Source organism: Varanus komodoensis, unplaced genomic scaffold (assembly GCF_004798865.1).
Source record: "Varanus komodoensis strain SLA01 unplaced genomic scaffold, ASM479886v1 scaffold19, whole genome shotgun sequence".
Lineage (NCBI taxonomy): Eukaryota > Metazoa > Chordata > Lepidosauria > Squamata > Varanidae > Varanus > Varanus komodoensis.
Genome location: NW_025335550.1, coordinates 13733644 through 13754725, shown reverse-complemented (window position 1 = coordinate 13754725; position 21082 = coordinate 13733644).

Below are 21082 nucleotides of genomic sequence, written 5' to 3'. Positions count from 1 at the left end.
CCTTCTTACTTATCAAAATCAAATACTTTGTTTTTGGCCTCAGTCATATTAACTCATGGTTTTGCTGGAGACAGGGATTGGACAGGGAAATAAATTCATCACTTCTTTTTTGTTCAACCCAAGAGTCAAGCCTACTTTTAGTTCCTGCTAGAAAGAGAGTATGCAATTCTATGTCCACTGTTTCTACTGTGTTTACGGAAATGACATTTCAGTAAGTAGGATGGTTTGGCATTTTACTCTCCACCCCTGCCCTGTGTTATGATGGCCTGTGTTGCTGTGTTGGCGGACTCTGGGGTGGAGGAAGACAGTTAAGAGCTGCTCTGGAGAAAAGGCCTTTTTATTTAACTTGACAGAAATTCTGAACTATGTAATTGTCCTCCTGGGTTCAGAATACTTAAAACTTGGACAAAGCAGCATTGATTTGTTTCCCCCACTGCAATTACTACATTCAGTGGAAAATGGGCCCATTCTGGGGAAAAACATAGTGTTCACTGATAAGCATTCATCCTTTGCAGTAAAAGGGTTATGAAATCAAACTTGCATATTGATTAGATGTTTGCCTTATGTCAATTTATAAACAAAAGATTAGTATTCAAATATTTACTGAAATAAAAAGAAATCAATTACTCACATAACTACAAGTTTTAAAAATCCTCAAATGTGAATTTTCATACCCACACATTTTCCATTGCTGTTCATATTAAATAAGCCCTGCATGAATAACCATCTCAGATCATAGAATCATGGAATAGTAAAGTTGGCAGGGGCCAAGAAGGCCATTGGCCCCAACCCTCTGCTGTTGCAGGACACTAATTTACATCATCTCAGATGGTTGTCAAGTTTCTTTTTGAATGTCTTAAGTGTGGGAGAGCCCATGATCTCTCTAATCAACTGGTTCCACTGTTGTATTGCTCTGACAGCAAGGAAACTTTTCCTGATATACTTGTTGCAACTTGACTTGTTCCTTGTTGCAACCTGAATTGATTATTCCATGTCCTACACTCTGGTATCAATGAGAAGAGATTGTTCTTTGTGACAACCTTTGAGGTACTTGTGTAGGGATATAATGTCCTCCCTCAGTTTCAGTCCCCCACCTGTTGAGTACTTATTTCTGTACTGTGCTGCAACAGTCCCTTGCTTATGGTTTGCCACTACTCAGTCCACACCAAGGTATACTGTGGTGATGATGTATAAACCTCAACTTTTGTTCATGATGGGGAGAATCAGATGCCTTCTTCAAAACTGGTAGGAAGTATTCGGAGGAAAAATTGAAGCTAACAGAAGCAGGGAAGTAGTATAACTGCCCCTTTGTTTTATCATATAGTATATAAGCGTTCCGTGCACTTCGGTGTTTAGTCATGTTGGCCACATGACCACGGAAACTGTCTGCGGACAACGCTGGCTCCCTCAGCTAAGAAACGGAGATGAGCACCGCCCCCTAGAGTCAGACAAGTCATGGGGAAACCTTTATCTTTACCTTTATATAAATAATAGCTTTTAAATATTCTCCAAACCAAGATGTGCAAATACCCACAAACTCTGGTTGCCAATCCTGATTTGGAGGGTGAGTATAAACCAGTTTGCCAGTTCAGATTGGATGGGAAACTAAGATTTATTTGAACCACAAATAATCAAATCATTATGATTCATTGACAACTGATTCATTGTTTACCTAAGTAATGCTTATGTTTTCATTCACTTTCATTTTCTGCTTTGAATTTCAGGTTTTGCATATTTGGGAAATGCTGTGTGAGGAGATGTAACATACTCAACATCTGTGGAAAAGGTATTATTTTTGTTAATGTTGGCCCATATTCAGCACCTGGAAGAGCTGTGAACATTCTGTAATATTAACTGAGAATCTGTATCAGTTAGTACTGCAGCAGGCCAGCTTTTATATGACTTCAAGTATTTGGGGATTCATTAACAGCACATTTTCCATGTTTATTCTATACAGAAATATGTTCTATCTCTCACAGGGCTTACTAAGCAATTTTAGAATTGTAAACCTGTGTTTTTACAAGCTGCAGCTACAACACCACAATATTTTTAAATTAAATCATTTAACCATTTTCATTGTAGATTGATTATCAGGATGGAAAATATGCCTTGCCCCAAGTGGGTTATTGTGCCATGTGAACAAAGACCACTTTATAAATGGTGGTTTGTGTTTTCAAACAAACCACCCTATGGTGACCATGGGCTCTTCAAGTTGTTACTCATGGTGACTTGTGTTATCCAAACCTGGACAGTTTTTTTAAGTGGCTCCTGATGTACAAACAGGGCTCCTCTTCTGAACCGCAGTGGAGGAAAGTTGCAGCCTCAGCTGGGACAATGGACTGAGGACAGATATGCTGCTGTTCCACTGCAGCATATTGCATATTGCCCTAACTGAGGCTGCTAATCCCTTGTCCCCAGCATTGATTTCAGTGGCCAGTTTGCAGAAAGTGAGTTATCCATCAAAAGCAAATGTGCAAAGGATTGCATGCTAAGAAAAGACTTTTTTTTTTTTTTTTTGCAAGCAACATTTCCTTCTCCAACATTTCCTCCTTTTTGTTTTTCTCTTCGCTTTGCTCTCTATAGGGGAGTAACTATAGAGAGCAAAGGGCTTTGTCTTGGCCCTCTGTGGGCTCAGGAGAGGATCAACTCTTTTCCTCTACATTTTAAATATCCCGAATTAACAAAAAACGATCATTACTCACATTTGGGGGCCATTTTGAACCCCAGATGAAAGTTCCTTGAACAAGTAAAGTGTGCACATGTGATGCCTCCAGGTGATGTCAGTCAACTTAAGTATGGTTTTCAGCTTGCAACATGTACTTGTAATTGAATGCTTAATCCTTTCTGACACTATGCAAACAAAAAAAATCTGCATAACAAGGCTATGTCAGTTGACTTTTTCATAGCATGACAGTAGTCTGGCCTACTAACTTAGAAAACATAACAAAGCATTCCCTCAATGGATTTTAATTCTGTTTGCTGAAGATTTTAGCTAAAATTATTAGCTTTAAAAAGAGACCAGGAAGATGTATTGAACCTTCTCTTGTTCCTTTCCTTGGGATACAAAAGTACCCCACAGAACTATTCCTATGGTGATTATGGGGTACTTTTGTGCCTCAGTTATATTTTGGTTAATTAAAAAAATACACTAAAAGACAGTGGGAAATTTGGGGTCCATTCTGACTAGGCAGTTTGTGACTGTATCCTAGAAGGACTATTGTACAAATAGAATGCAGAATGTAAGCTAGGGGAATGCCAGTTACCCCACTATGTGGGAAGAAGGAAACCGAGTTTGATCGTTCATCTTTCTTGCAGATTAATGTTTGTCAAACTATATTATAATAATAGGCAAACAGAGCGAAATCTCACTAAATATGTGTTCATGCAGAAGTTATTCTACAGTTCCTACTGCATGGTCATCAGAATTCTGTATTTTGCAATAATTTTGAAACATTATTCTTTGGTACCAAATCTGTATAGGACTTCTGCCTGAATAACATGCCCATAAGAATGCTAAAATGTCGACACTATTTAAGCCTGTGAGAGTTACTATTTAACTATCAGAGTTACGATCTAGCAGTAGAAGATATGCAAGAACATTTAAGAAAAGAAGAAAATATGTATTTTAAAGACCACAAAACACTTCATTAAGTGTTACTATGAGTGAAATACATGTCCACGGAACATGAAAAAAAATGGAAATATAAACTCAGGGATACTGGAACTACTCAGTGTATAATCTGAGATTTGTTAAAAAGCCAAAGTAAGGAAATTGGAAATGTATTCTTGTTGCTTCATGGAAAATGGCGTATTTATTTTTCAAGATGAAAACTACTGTTGTATCTACATTATGTCTGACTAATGAAGTTGCATGGATTGTACCAGCTATATTAGCAGCAGTTTTCAGGTGGCATATCTACAGACAGTAATAATGTTGAAATGTGTGCAAATTATACCAAGCTGTAATTCATAGTGATTTTTGGCATTTTTCCCATCTTATAACACAACTATACATATGACTTTTTCAATTCTCGTTAATGGATGAGCTTTTCCAAGAGCATGGCTTTCAACATGATGGGAACAGATTCTTTATTACGCAGCCTATAACAGACATATTATTCATGTTACATTGAGTGTAAAGAACAGCAAAATGTATTTATTCAATCTTTTATTTCTTCTCTCTTGACTTCAAAAAAGAGTATTTCCTTTTATGGGCATTTCCTGCATTGGTTTGTACCCAATGGCCACCTTCCACTAGTAGAACTGACACTACTAGTTAGCAGATTCCCCCTCACATGACATGGGATTTACTGTAATACAATGCAGGTAACAAGTTCTTTAATGGAGAAAAATATATAAATCTAGACTGTATGTGCTCTGCTGTTTGAAAATAGATTCTAGAATTCTGTATCGAACAATATGTATTTGCTTGTTTTATTTGGCTCCAGCCAGGTGTGGAAGGAGCCAAAAAGCTGGGCCAACCACTGACACTCTAGCTTTACATAGAAATCAATCCTCCCTGAGATGGTCTTCATTAAAAGTTCTAATTTTTATTGAAAAGTTTTGACGTTCTTGCTTTTCTGTGCTGCTTTCTGTTCCTATGTGGCTGAAAAGTACCATATAGGTTTTAATATCAATCAATCAATCCTTTTCCACTGAGTGAAAAGAAGTTACATTGTTGATTATAAATGTTAAGTGGATAAAGTAGAGAAAGAGTACTGAGTGCTGTGGCACAATTACTGGATCCAAATTTCATGAAGAGTGAACGTGTCGGGAGGATTATAGAGAACCAATAGGGCCTTCTCTTTGGTGGCAGTGCCTTGCCTCTGCTACTTTCTTCCCCATCTTTCTTCAGTTTTATATGGACTCTTAAAGCCTTTATTTTTTATATTGTTATTTAAATGTATAGGCCTGCACACACTTTTAAAGATTCCTATCAAGTTCTTACAAGTTCTACCTCTTAATGATGAGTGATGTTTTCAAATTCTTTTAAAATGTTTTTGATTTCCTTTTAAAGATATTAAATATTTTAAAGTTTTAATTGTTTTATTGTCTTGGGGTCCTTATTTGGGTTGAAATACAATTGATAAGCTTTTAAAATAAATACCCATTTTTATGTTTCATCAGACTCTTTAGAAAAAAGATAGGTTTACTCTGTGAGTAGTTCATGAGCCCTTGTGAAGAGAATGTGCATGAGCTCTATCGAGCCCTTTCCTTACCTTAATGTGTTGGCCCCACCTCCTACCTTTTTGCAGCTTTTACTCCTGCCTGCTGGTTTCTATTAAACAGCTTTTGTAAAGGGTTAAACTGTTTCAGTGTTGATTTGGTTTGCATCCTTTGGCATCTTCAGTTTCAGCTACTGCATGTGTATGACTTCATGTGCATATGCAGTGATATTTGAATATGCTTTGATTCTATAAATTAAACTGTTAAGTGTGTGTTGGGGGAGATATTAATTCTAAGCGGTTATACCCTTTCTGTTTCATCTGCTCTCAAAGCTAACAGGAGAGCATGTCAAACAATATACAACAGAATAGAATGCAAATAAACTTTAGCCTACATAGCCCAGCAAAGCATTTAGCCGCCCACTTGAAAAATGCTTAACTCTTGTACACATGATACACGAAGAATGCTAGCTAGTTACACCAGACCCTTCAGACACACACGCACCCTAACACACAAACATTAAACCTGATCCTTGTCTTTATATCTGTGAGGTTGGAGTTCTTGCTAATAAAGGAGCTTTTCCCATGATGCAGTGTGATAAGGATTGGCCTACATGTAGCCCAGCAAGCCACTGCTGATGTTTTCTTGATTAGGTGTCTTATCTTCCATTGAGCTGCATCAGATGAAGGTTGCTGACAGCGTAATGGCAGGGAAAGCGTCGGACAGCTCCATAAAATGGCAGCTATGTTATGACATGTCAGCCAGGACTTGGTGGATGGTAAGTTGGCGCAATAACACTTTTTTTCCTTCCCGAAAGATTTTTTTTTCTTTTTGAACTCCTCCTTCGGTGGTGCAATGCACGTGTTATAAAGTTCACATCCGTGCAAAAACTTTCTAGTGCAAGTTCAGTGACTCTGCGGAACCCCTAAGCATCCTAGCATGTTAGATAAGGTTTCTCGTCTATTGTAGTGGAGCCACTGGCAGCCTTTTTGGAACTAAAATGAGGGCACTGTGAAGAGTTTAGCTCCCTTTTCCTTTTATTTATAGAACCTAACAAACAAACAACAATCTCACGAAATCTTGATTTTACAGGCTGTGCCCAGGCTGGCTGGGTGTGAGAATGTTGATCTAGAAGCAATCACAGGAAAAAGAAAGCAGTGTCACCATGGTCTTAGCTAATTGTTCTTGAGTTGGTCCTAAAACAGAGCAATCTGCCTATTTATTCTGTTTCTTCTGAATAATTATTTAGAAAGAGCATTGTATCACGTTGCGAGCAGCTTCCTAATCAGTATGCAATTGTCCCCCACGCTTCCCTTAATTTGGAATCCTCCTCCCTTTCAATGAATACAGTAACTAGAGCAACTACTGATTAATATGCCGCTTGGCATAATTAAATTTAGTTAATGAAGCTATGCATATTAAGTCCAATTCTTCTTTGTCTGGGCATTGATGGCTTTTTTGGGGGGGGCGGGGAAAATTCATATTTATACAGCTGCAACTGAAGGAAGAAAACAAAACAAAAAGAAAGAGGTGAACCCAGGGAGAGAGAACTTTTAAAATGCTACTGAAAGAAGGAGTTTAAAAGTTTCTTTGAACCAAATGCTGAGACCAGGAATGAGCCCTTTGGCAAAGAAAAGCTTGTCTCTTCAGTGTTTTCATGAAATTTTATTCATATGCTCATTTTGTTGACTAGACAATAGCTCCTTGTATGAAATAGTCATGCTATGAATGAGGACCTTCTGCTGGCAAAGCTTGCATTATGAATATTAATTTCATTCCTGGGTTGCTTTGTCTATTCGTGTATTTTTACTCCTTTCATTCCTTCCCTGATTGCCTTTGCTTGTTTGTCTGGATAATTATTATGCTTACTGCATGGGCTGTTTTTTCACAATTAGTACAGTGCAGAGACAATAGACACTTTATTCATGGCCGGTGGGTATGAGGAGCACCGGTGAACAGCATGTCCCACTGCCTGGACAGAAGGCTGCTTTCCCTGATTCTTAGTGTCTCCCTACATCACACCACTTTGCAAGGACTTTATTCTCGTTTTATTTGTTTCCCTCCCTCAAAAGGTGGATATTACGATGTGCCTTCTGAGGAAGTCACATACTACGGGAGTATTTTTATTTGAAGGATGTTTGCTGTGTGTCGCTTCTGCTGTGAATTTTTTCATAGAGGGAAGAAAACTATTTCTACTTGTTGAGCACTTGTATGCTGAGTGATCGTATTAATTTAGTTACACAAAGAAAGGGAGTCAGTGATTAAAAAGTGGTTTTTGTTTAGACTATGTTTTAATTTGGCATTAGTACTTGGTGAGAACAGATTGCTGTTTAATGCTTTAATCAGAATTTGGTGCTTGGTGTGTGTGCATGTGCGCGCGTTATTTAAATGAGCTATTAAAGTAATGCAACATTGTGCAGAGGATAGTATTATAAACTGTATGTTGTGACAGATTTAATTAAATTACTGCATGTTCACAGATTTTTTTGAAAAAGTAATATGCCTGTGTTTTAAGAAAGGTTTCTTTAAGGACAGCTTTCCAGTAAGCTGGCATTGTTAAAAGAAAATCAATACTTTCACTCATGAGTATTTTATTAGGAAGTATAATCTTTAACATAGAGGTAATTAATATAACCAAAGTATTGTTAGTTTGTTATTCAGGGTTATTGTGTAAAAAATGTTACTGATAGCTAAAGAATGCATTCTTAGTGGTTATGCACATTTAAGTGATATGATTAATCTGAATTAATTCAGAGGTTACTGCGTTGTGTAGAAACAGAGCTAAAACTCGTGTAAATACAGCTATCTTCCTCACTGAGTAACAAACACTAATGTAGAGGATTTTCAGTGTGAAATAACTCTAGATTTATTTTCAAGAATAAAATAAATGATATGGTACTTTCACTGAAATGTTTTCTAATGTCTTAGCTTATAATCTTGTGGGTAACAAAAAATGTATGCAGGCTAAAATCATGGACATACTTTCTTGCAAGTAAGTTCCACTGAAATAATTGGGACTTTTTTTTGAACATAGAACTGGGTGGTGTGATTGTAAACATATTTACTTGTAATTGTTTTCTTTAAGCCAAATAATTACTTCCAACTAATATTTTTAGGATGGGACACCAGAGAAAGATTTGATAATCACTTATACCACTATTTAAATGTCCTTTAAGAAATGAAAGACATTTTTGAAAAGTTTAACAGTTTGTCATGATTATCATGGGCTTTTTTGCATAGCAGTGTACATTTAAGATATATAAAATATTAATCCTTCTTAGTCCTCCTAAACATATTTCTTTTAATTTCATTTAGTAGTTTCTAAACCATAGACCACTTTTAAAAGATAAAAGTTTACCATTTTTAACTAAAGATGTTTTTTCCCTTTCTTACTTCTCCCCCAGGCAATATTTTTACAGGATGGCTGAGTACTGTTTCCTTCTTACTGACATTTATTAAAATCATGTATTTAGCACTGTTTACTAATTAATACATTGCCTTTGAGAGGGAGAATGTAGAAAACTACGTTTATACTGTCCTCCTAAACTTTGTTAAATTTTGAACAATATAAATAAGATTTTTGAAACAGCATAAAAGAAGAATATACTGTTTAACTCAACAAAACTAGGTATTGGTGAAAATCTGTTAAGACATGGATACTACTAAAGTGCCAGGCATAATTTTCTAATCCTGCTGCACAAAACTTCCATTTATTATTTGCGTTCTGTAATATTCATATTCAGTTTGGTTCTGATAATTATAGTAATAACTTTGAATTATGTGTAACCTGAAGAGGTGCTGTATTTAGTGTAATAAGTGAAACTTAAAACACTTTGGGATTCAAGCTCAAAACTGGAATTTGGAATATGTAAAATGTACTAATATACAAATAGGTTTTGAAATAAGTTTTGAAATGAGTATTTTGAAAGAAATCTTTTTCAACATTAGTAGTCTTTCTAAATGTAATAAGAAAAATATATAATATAAACATATGTAGAGTAATGAGATGTTTCCTTTGTCTCAGCTGTCAGTTGCTATTTTAGATATGATTAAATGAATGTTTTTGATTAAAGGAATGATTTTGCCCAGATTCATGATATATTTTGTTTTTATAGAAATTTTAATAACTTTTTAGAGGAGTTTCAATATGTTACTGTTGTGCAGGAACACATCTGCATGGTTTTAAAATTTGGTGAATCTTGTTTTCACACAAGTCCATAAATCAGTGCATCAGTGAAACTTCTCAATTTTGTCATACTACATAGTTGATTTAGAAGTAAATATATGTAAGTGGTATACACTGAAAAGTGGAAGATAAGTACGCTTAATAAAATAATACGTAAAAATAAAGGTGGCCATGTTAAATATACCAACTTTATTCTTATATCTGTGAATTTATGAAGCTGGGATAGTAAACCATGCTTGCAAACTGCATCAACAATGCATTACCTATTGTTTAGAAAAAAGCATTTCATAAAGTACTAGCTCTGCTTTTATGAATCTGTCTTGGTTTCACTATGACATGTGATTTAAAAATTAATTTGATTTGACATTTTAGACTCTGTGATTCTCAGAATTCTGCTACATTAGCAATTCTAGTCACTTGCTTGATAACCAGATAAGGGTTGCAATCAATCCTGTGCGCTTCAACTGGAGAGTAAGTGGCTCACTTCCAAGTAAATATGAATTAAGTTGTTATTCAGACTGATTTATGAAACATAGCAGAACATCTTTGCATGTGTGTCCACTTGTCTATGCCATTCAGTGTCTTTTAGCACATAGTCTTTAAAAGAAACCATACCTTCGATTTACTTCTGCAGAAATGCCTCTTCCTTGCACAGGATACTTCACTGCAGGATACTTCACTTTCATATATCTTTCTCCTTTAAGGATATGAACTGTAAAAGTTTATACTGGTACATTTGCCAAATATCAGGATAGTACTTTATGATTTTAAAACACATAGTCACAATCTTGCAAAGTTAAGAACTTTTGTTCCTAACAGTTTCAATACAGTTGGCTGAAGTAAAAAGTACTTCAAAGTGCTTATTTTCTGTTGTATTTGGAAGTTGAAGGAAAGGTTGTCTTCATTATCAAACTTATTTCAGTGTATCCTTTTACAGTAAACATGGATAATACTACTTTCTACAGAATTCTGGATGCAGTCTTATACATGTTGTGACAGAAAGGTCCTATAACCCCATGGCTGACTAGGGCATGCTGAGAGGGGCAAGACTTCTGTCTAATCCTGCACAGAATTGCACCCTTATTTTATGTTCTTCAGTTGACAATAATCTGTTATTATATGTCTACTGATCTTCATTTTGTATAGTATATTTTGTTTAAGGTCAGAAATGTGTAATATTAGGTGAAATTAATGTGATTTTAATCAGTTTCTTAAATGAAAGTGCTATGCTAAAAAATTCAGCCTATCCTGTTGAGCCTTCCAGATGTGAGATCTTTCTTAAAAGTTCAGCATGTCTCTGAGCAAACCTGGAGCAGAATTTAAATACTGTACGTTTAGAATAGGATCTTTACATAGCCTTCTTTTATGATCTAGGAGGATCCCGCTGGTGGAAAGAGGAAGTGGGCAGCTTCCCCTCCCCCTGTTCCAAAGGGTTCTATAGCCTTCTAGAACAGAATTTTGGAGAGTGCAGAGAGTGCAAGGGGCTGTAGACATAGGCAGAATGATTGAAAGATATGCCTCTCTGCTTCTGCTGCTGTTGCTGGAAGGAGCAAAAGTGGGATCCAAGTAAATGTTATGTTTTTAAAACTAACATTTATAAAGAGAAATGAAAGGCTAGTTACAACTGTTTCGGGGGGGGGGATATTATGGTGTTGAATTCACAGGTAAACAATTTTGAGTTGCACTCTGAGAACAGACTGTTGAGAATACTGAAGTAAGGCTTCTTCTATTTATTTCATGATGTACTATTCCATTGTGTAATCTTGCATATTCTGTAAAGAAATCGAAGTATAATTTACAGTTTTTACATTGCACTCAGAAAATTTTTTACAGGTCTTCAAAACTGGTTTATCTGGGTATCCTGATCCTGTCATCTGCTTTTTTTGCAATCAAAAACTTGTACCACAACAAGTGAAACAGTATCATACTCAGGATTAATGAAATATAGCTGTCCAGCTTGTCCTACTTGCCTTTAAGCCACCCTATTACATCAGGGACATCTTTCATTATGGTAGAAACTTTGGAGCAATAATACGGAGATTGTTTCTATGAGCCATGCAGGGCATATCCTGATGATGTAGCACTGCTGATTTCAGCAGATTCCTACATAGGGAACATGGTGGTGTAGGGATGGGATGAAATGTCCAACCCTACACGATACCACACCCTATATTATGATATTTCCTGCTGCTTTTACAGAGCGTAGAATTGGACTACAGATATAATCCCTTCATCCTGCATTCTGGGGGTTGTTCTAGGGAAAAAAAGTTGGAGAAATAATATATTGCCATGAAGCCCAATAAAAATCAGTGGTTGCGGCAAGGCCATTCTAAAATGTTTTCAGATAATCTTTTCATAAAAATTCAATCAACAAAAATAACTTACTACCATATAGTCTTACTACTATACAGTTCTTACTACCTTTTAAAGAGCATTTAGTCAATGGTATCTTGCCACTAACTACTGTTAGATTACATAGTTTGGCCACAGTCCAGTTCACTGTTGTGTGTTTTGAGCATCCAGTTGTTTTCAAAGAGCTTAACTGTATGGAAGAGTGAACTGAAATTGCCACACTGTCCTTTTCATTTTCAAATATCATGTGAAAGGTCTTGATTGAATTCATTTTAATGGCCTTTGTTTCTTAACATTTCCCTTCCTCTATAAAAACAATGGCCACAATCCAAAGGGCTGCATATTAATTCACACATGTGAATTTGGGCTTTCCTGGTTCTTTCTTTCTTTGTTTTTTTGCACCACTCAATGATCCCTAGAGTTACCTCTGAACATTCAGGGCTCTGAGCCATCTATTGTACAGTAGGTGAAGAGAAGCAGTTGCAGAAACAGGTGATCCACTCCTATGTGCTTGCAAATGTTTTTCCCTTTCTAATGAGACTTTATGAACCCCAAATAATGCCAGAAGCATCCACAAACACAAATAAATAGACAGTATTAGTCATTTATAAGGTATTAACAGATACCCATAATACATTTTCAAGAGTACTGAGAAGAACTAACATTGCAGAACTGCTTTAATTTCTTCAGTACATTTTTCAGAAATATGATTATGGAATGAATTCTGAATTTTTCACATTCTTTTTGAAGGTCAGTTGCCAAGTAAACAACCAAATTATTTTGTCCTCTTTGCATTTATTACACCATAATGGCTCGAACAGGTCTGTCTGGTATACTTAAGTTACTGATATACAGAGGATATATGTTGCATGCAATAGGTTCACCAAACAGCATGTCCTTTGTATCTAAACCTGACCTGCATTGACCTTTGTCCATGCTGTCAGCCTCTTCTATTCAGTCATTGATGAGGAGGCATTTTCCTTATTTTATGTTCCAAGAGTTCCAAACAGTTGGGGTTATAGGATTTATTGGACTGTCAGTAAACCCTTCTTATGAATGTACACAAAAAGTATTCAAGTTATAGAGAAATATTCATTAGGAACTATTAGGAAATGCCACAAACCATACTTAACATAAGATAGTCAGACTGCAATCCTATATATACTTAGTTGTGATTAAATTCCAGGCTTACTACTCAGTAGACATGTTTAGGATTCCATTGCACACAACAAATTTTAGCATGTTTCTCACTGGCTGTGGAAGCAATCCAACAAGAGAGTAAGCACACCTGAGTATCTGCAAAGCACATTTTCAGGATCTGGTCCGATCAAAGTGCTTGCCTAATTTTGTATGACCAAGGGGGCTTTGAAATTAAGCAACATGTTAACTTAAGCATCAGCTCTCTATACCACATGACAAACACCTTTTCATACTGAGGGGCATTTCAAATGGTTATGTCATAGGACTTGTAAAAATCATAGGGTATGGCAAAATTAGCTCTTTGGATCTCCCCTGTAGATCCCTGTGTGTGCTCTGCTAGTTAATAGCATTTAGTACATTTTGCAGCTGCTTTTCCTTCTGATCAGTTAAAGATTTGTACTGATTTACACTGTCAGCTTCTTTTTTTCACAATTCAGTATGCAGGCACACAGCTTGATGCAGAAAGGTTGGTATGAGTTGGGCTGTTCAACTGAGGTGTTGACATGGATTTTGGTGGTTGAATATTTTTCTAGGATCTGTAGTCATTGAGTTGGCACAACCATGTTTCACACTCACTTCTGTTCACATAGCCATGCTCATAGACTGATGACTGTACAGGAGAATATAGTAACATGTACTGCCCTTGAATGTCCCATATTGCCAATACTGAGCTGTATTACAATATGAACATTGAAAATAAGGTCTGCTTTGGTCTTACAGCTACTTTGTTGTTTAATACCTGTTTCAAGTAGGGCTTGTAATTAATGTTCTACAGTTCTCATTCCACATGCTTCATACAACTTGTTTTTCTTCTCAGCAACATTAATTTCCAAAACAGGAATGAAATGTACGCAGCTTGATCTCTGCTTTTTCTTGAAACTTTTAAAGAAGTACTACAGAGTCTGCTTTGTTCCTCTCTGCTCAGACTAGCTATCTCCTTTCCAGTGCAAGCATGGCCACTTTGTTGTGTTTCATCTGCAAGAAATCTTAGGAGTCTTGGCTGTCCATGAGCTGAAGTCAATAGCTCAAAGGAAGTGTTAACCTAGCAAAATCTGGAAAGCCTCCTGTCTTCTTGGTCCTCAGCTGAACTATTATTTTTAGTTGAATTTTCCCCTCCTCCTGCATAGACTATCATAAATCAACTGTTGGTAATAGAGCTTTCTAGCAGTGAAACAGAACTATTGTGACAACTCTGGGGTTCATATCAGATCTTCTGCCAAAAGACAAAGATCAACAATCAAGTCCACGTTTAGGATGGGATCAGAGGAATTACTGGAAGGGCTAGTTGAGGCATCCCTGAGATAGGCCTCTTCAGGCTGTCATTCCAATTACTGCAAATTTCTCCTGGCCTTCAGATGCAGAGGGTTAGGGAATGCCAAGCCCCATTCTCTGAAGAGATTTCTCCAGGTTCTGAGCCAGACAGGACCCTTATACTAGCGTAAGACACAGGAAACTCTCAGATTTAGCAATTCCCATACATGCAATACTTTGGTTGCCTGAAACTTTACTGAATAGAGTATTTAGTATATGAGTTATACATTTTCTAAAGACTGATATCTTTAATATCTAGACATTTTGGACCCATTTCTAAAAGTCTTTGCTGGAATAATAATTATTATTGCAATTGATGGCTTTTAATTTTTTCAAGTATTCTTTGCATGCTTATATAATGCATATTTTTAAAAGCCACAGGCTTATGTATTAACTTCATACAGTCAATTAAATTATACATGTTAAAGGATGTGAATGATGATGGCATGTGTTAGTTTTCAGTGATTAGAAGCCAAATTGAAGTTCATTTATTCCACTGAACATTATAGTTTAGGATATAGATGTAAGTTATATGCCTTCTGCTGGTTGGCTTGTGAACAAAGCAGTGAATTGGTACTGTGCTTTCATAAATTTGTTATCTAATGTTTAAATCTGTATACAGTTAGTATACACTGCTACATACAGTGGTAGAGGAATTGCTCTTTCTTTTGATGTGCCCACCTAAATAAAAGCAACTCTATGTGTGTATATCCTCACTGGATATTTTTTTATTTTCCTTCCATCCTCTTTATTCTTGCATCATTTTCTTTGCTTTCCAGCTCTTGGGGATCTGTTCACATTTGGGCATTCTCAACAATACAGAATTCAGAGTAGCAAAAATGTTTCATGCAATACTTTTTTAAAAGAGCAGCATCAAAAAGGAATATTGAAGAAAGATGGCAACATTCAATAAAAGACAAGCCTGTCATTTTTAGCAAGCTTCCCAGAGCAGTAAAACTTCTCAGTATATTGCGCTTGGGATGTTAATTCCTGATTCTGTTAGATTTAATGTGTAAAACATGATTAAGGCATGCCCAGTAGGAAACACATGGGAGCTTCTTGGGGTTCTGGTCTTATTTTCTAGCACAAAACTGGAAGTATAAGGGTCTGAAGAAAGAAGGAAAGTATGCTAGTAGGATAACTGTAGTCTTCCTATTGCAGTTGCAAAAAGAGCCTGATACTCAAAATACAACAAAATATGATAGAAATTGAATTGTAACTGGAAGAGGACAGAAAATTAGAATGTAGCTTCAATTTGACTCCCTGTGAGATAGCAACAAATGTCTTTTTTCCTTTGTCATGAACAATTAAAAGTACAATTTAAATGTATAAATAACAGTTCTCAGGGAGTCTAGTGAGATGTCAACTTATTCTAAAGTAGATTTATCTATTACAGCATCAGGGTCTATTAATGAATCACTGATGTCTCCTTTTAAAAGGTCATAAACTATTTAACTACATCTATAGTTTGCTTCTCCGTGTTAACATTTATCTCATGGCTTGTTAAATTCCCAACAGGTAGGATTCCTATTCCTTTACAGCTCTTTGGGCATGTGACACTTCTATTTAAGAAAAAATATAATATATTTCTGGGTACTAGTAGCTGACACATAAACAAGTGCTATAGAATTTTCTTGCCACATCATCTTGCTCTGGTTCAATTTGTGCTGTGCGAATTATCTCCCTTTTACTATTTATAACAGTGAAACAACCTGTGAAGTCTCAGCTCCATGGTAATAAATGCTGGACACAAGAAACTCCTATCTGTGTGGAAGGTAAAGGGAAGTATACAGTTAAGGGTACTATTTGTAAATTTGAGTGTTTGGCATGTAATTTCATTCATATAGATAAAACTGGAAGACCTCTTCTAAAAAGATTTTAGAAGAGGTCTTCTAAATTTTCTTCTTTTTAGAAGACCTCTTCTAAAAAGAAGCACTGATAAGGTTGATATTCAACACAAAAAAATCCAGAATAAACTTTGTTTCCTACATATGGGGAGAAACATGTGGGCAGAATAACTTCAGTGAAAATCTCTGTGCTAGTAGTTTTCCAAAGCAGAAAGATTAAGAGAGCAGTTTATTGAAACCCAATATCAGTGTAAAAGATGAGCTGAAACAAGCTATGATATTTATCAATGCAGCTTGACTGCTTGTGGTATACAGGTATTAATAGTTAATTGATGTTCCCTTTTTGAGTTTTGACCTTGTTCCTGATTGGTCCTGCCTTGCTTTGAAGCTGTATGGTAACATACACCTATTTGTGACTGAAGTTGTTTTTTTAATACTGGAATGTTTTGTATTTTAAAATCTGAATATATGTGCATATATTTAAATCTATAAATTTACATTTTAAAATATTAAAAGTATAAATTTGTGAGCTGAATATGCTGCTGGTATTTTGTTTATTCTGAACTCTACAGATTAATTTTCAATTAACTTTTTACTTGTATCTCATAATCAGAGAATCTAGATGTACAATGACAAATGTGTTGGGGGAGGAGGGGGCTTTCTTTTCCTATCAGCGTCCTACATTTTACCAGCAATAATGAGCTGTCACAGTGTGAGCTCTGGAGATGAGATTAGTGCATGGAAGAACGAGTAAACCTGTATACAAGAAGAATAATTAAATCAACCAGAAAATAATAACAAGAATGTTAATGGGTGTTCATCGTGAAACCAGGATGGGGTTGAAACAGGCAGTTGGGATGTAAAAACAGACATTTGTGCTTATGTGAAAATTGTGTTAAATAAATGCTCAAACTTTTAATATTCACTGAGATTTGTTCTTGATATGGAAACTGCCCATAATTTAAGTAGCATAAAAGAGCTGACATTTGAACTGTTGCTACTTTATGCAAATTCCTTAATAAAAAGGCTTTTAGGTGTAAGTCAAATGTAGCATGTATAATCTTTATTGGTGGCATTCCTTCTCTGTCAAATGGCAGGAATTTGCAAGTGCACTGGAGTAGAAGTGAACAGGTAGGGGTCTAAACTATGTAATCTGTTCCTGTGTAATAAGAGGAGACGAGTGACTGGTTCCTTCCCTAAAATATTCACTACCATATCCTCTGTGTTCCACACAGCAGTTGCAGAGAGAAATTCAAGATTTAGCAATGGACCTCAGAGTGATGATTGCTTTGTAATGGAACAAATTCAATTAAATGAAATATTAGACTCTTCTCTTACTGCCTTAGTCCTTTTCAATCTATTTAGGGAAGTCAAGAAAAAAAAGAAGCCTCTTAACAGATGCCTGGCTGCCTTAGTACAGAGAGGAAAACCATAATTTGTCTGTAATCCCTAATGCAAACAGTTGTTCATTAAGAAACAAAACTAATGTAATCTTGATTATTTGCTCGGATTTCTACTCTATCATGTTGTTTTGTACAGCTGGCAAGCTAATGTAATTTTGCTAAGAAACCTAAAGCAATCTGGTACTCAGACAACACCATGCAGATTTAGGTAAATTTGGGACCCAGATTAGCATAATACTAACTAATCACGAATATCATTTGCATTAATTAGAGTATTGGGACAAGATTTTTTTAAATGAAAGAAAATTGGAAGAAAGATTAAGGGCAAGAGCTTATGAACCCAGTTTTCTGGATACAAGTATATAACAGAAGATTTCTGCTATAATGCCTAATATTTTAATGTTTAAGTATTAATTAAAGTATTGGGGAAAGATTGTTTCTAATTGGAAGGAAACTGAAAGAGAGATTAAGGGCAAAGCTTATGATTGCTTTTGCTTAAGGCAAGTCTGTAGCAGATGATTTCTCCTGTAATGCCAAAGAGCTTAACATGTGTAAAAGATAGGGTGAATAATACACTAAGGAGTTTAGAAAATGTAAAGGTTTCCTTCCTTCTTCTCAATATAAAATAGCCTATGCTCAAGTAAATAGGCTATAAAGTTAACTCCAATCCATTTCAAAGGTTTTTACCAAGCATTTCCATGTTCCAATCACACATTCTTCATCAAAACCAGGTTAAAATGTTATACATGTTTACAACCTAACTTTAAAAGACAACAAAAATGTCAAAATACACTACATGTTAATTAATGCAAACCTATTTCTTGGTCTTACCTTTGTGCTGATATAGCAAACACTTGATGGCTGCAACCTTTGTCATGGTTCCTGTGCTGAAAAAACTAATTTTGATAAAATATTACTGTGAGTAATACTTCTCCAAATACCTTCCCAATGAAATAGCCCACACAGTCTTTTGCAAGGCATCAAGGGACCTAATTATAGGCTCCTGAGGACAATTGTTACCTGGAGCAACTAAAGTGAAATAAAGGATGATTTCTACTTTACGTTCATGCTCCAGTCATTCTTGGCCCAGTTAAGAAGCAATGGAGGCAATATGAAAACATAACAAGTTTATCTGCATTAGAAGCAGCATAGATATTCAAAACATGATCTCCAGAAACATACAGAACCCTATAGTAGTTTAAATAGTCATGTGCTAATATAATAACAGTAGCCATGTGCTACCACTTGTAGCACAGTCAAGACATCCAGTTGATAGAAGCTGTTTTCCTAAGAAGTTTCCATCTAACACAACCCATCTACAGAATAAATAATTGTTCCTGATGATAAATGTTTATTACATAGCATTTCATTATTCCTGCCTGGATCCTTGCTAGCAGGACTCAGCTTGAGAGTAATGCACCAGAGCTTGTCACAGCAATAAGATCCAAAGTAAATCAAAGTCTCCAAGTGCATTTGGCTGGCAGAATTTTGTCCTAGAAATTCTGCACAAACAAAAGTAGAATCCCAAGCAGTTGGAAGAATAAAGTGTACTGTACAAAAGCAGGACAGGTGAAGGTGTCTGGAACCTTATTTCAGCAGTACCAATAACTAAGAGGCAGAGACTTATAATACAAATTCTGTACCAAGCTGACTGGCAAAACAGTCCAAACAGGCAGTAAGGATGCAACAAATAAATATGGGGCTAAGGCACAAAGAGGATGCAGGTGGCGCGGTGGTTTAACTGCTGTGCTGCTAGGCTGGTTGATGGATAGATAGCCAGTTCGAATCTTCACAATGGGGTGATAGTCATGCTGGCCACATGACCATGGAGACTGTCTGGGGACAAACACTGGCTCCCTCGGGTAGGAAACCGCCCCTAAGAGTCAAACATGACTGGACTTTAAAGTCAAGGGGAAACCTTTACCTTTACCTTTAAGACACAAAAGGAGGAATGCCTCTGGTGATTCCTTTATGCCCTGATTCCCTTTTGTAAGTGGTGTGTCCCACCAACTGCACAAAGCAGGACCCACAATTTATGTAATGGGGATTTAGTTTTTCCTGTGGGAAGCCCTGACATGAGTAGAAGATGTTTAGTCTGGAATCACCATTCTTTCTTTATTCATATATTTGCATGACATGAAAATAATTGTTGTTCTCAAGTTTTTCCTTTCTTCCATCTTTTTTCAGACCACAGTAAGCACAACTTTTAAGGAAAAAATTGAAATCAAAAAATTTTCCATCTTTAGTATGGCATGGTTTCGATCTGTGCAATGACATACTGTGTCCTCATGAAACAACAACCTAGCATGGTTGTGTGGTGTGAATGTGCACCACTGCCTTCACAGTGACTTGTTTTGGGGGAACAAGTTTGTCAGATCCACGGTGGGTTGTTGAACTAACCAACAGGCGACTGAGCCCATTGTGAGGTTAGGGAAGAGGTAAACAAGCCACTTGGCAAGAGTGGTCAAAATCACTCCTCCTTTTGCTTGAGCTTGCCCATACCATCACCACTGATGTCCAGCTGGCACTTTGGAGCCACCAGCACTGGCTGCTCCAATTCTGAGCCCTTTTTGGTTGTCATTGTCATTGCCATTGCCATTGTCTTTTTCCTTTTTTTTTCTTTTTTCTTTTACAACTTTTTCATAATAACACCTAGTGACATCTAGTGAAGCACCAAGCAAGCTGCTCTACCTTCTCCCCCTCTAGACCTGACCATTGAAGACTTGAAATTCCTGCCATTACCTACAAGGAGAAAAACATTTTCACTTCACACTTCACAAGAGTGCCTGTTGTGCCCCAATTAGATTTTAATGAAATGTATTACAGCTCACACTGATTATTTTACAGATGACAAGTGACATGTGAATACTTGTGTTGTTTGCAGTCAGCCCCCATTCCCTAGAAAATATACACCACATGTTCCTCTATTTTAGTGAGCACTCCCAGCTTTTTTACTGTTTTCCCCCTTTGAAAAGGTTGAAGCACCTCTCCTAGGGTTTAGTTACTGGCAGTGAGAGTGTTCAGCTAATATACGTTACATTTTGATCCTGCACCTTTTAACTTAACTCCCACCTACCATGGAATGTTGCCCTTGAGACCGTCTCCAAAATCTAAGTTGCCATTCAGACTAAAATATTCTCTACTTCTGCTACAAAGAATCACTTTTAAAAATTCCTTTTAGAATTTTAGAAATTCACAGCTGATGGTAATTTGAAACCTGCAAATGGCATGTCACATTGTGCTGCCTAGAAGCTTTTGCTGGCTCTTAAATGTGGAAGTTGTCTCCCTTCTTGGTAGAAAGCACTTTTTTTTTCTTTTCTCGATTTATATTCTGCCTTTTTCCTACAAAGGGCTCAAGGCAGCTTACATCATTCTCCTCCTCCATCTTATCCCCTTTTCTTAGCACAAGGCAAGAGAAGTTACTTATCTAATTAATATGAAACACGAACTAGCATCAGGTGAGTGAATTGATAACCTGCAGAGACAATGGTACTTCCTCTCCAATTGCAACTCATACACAGGTCAGTAGTATTAATGAAATATAAGAGTTAGTTTTACTTGAAATGTTTTCTTAATGCTCTGACTTGCCTTTCATACTATTACAATATTTAAATAAT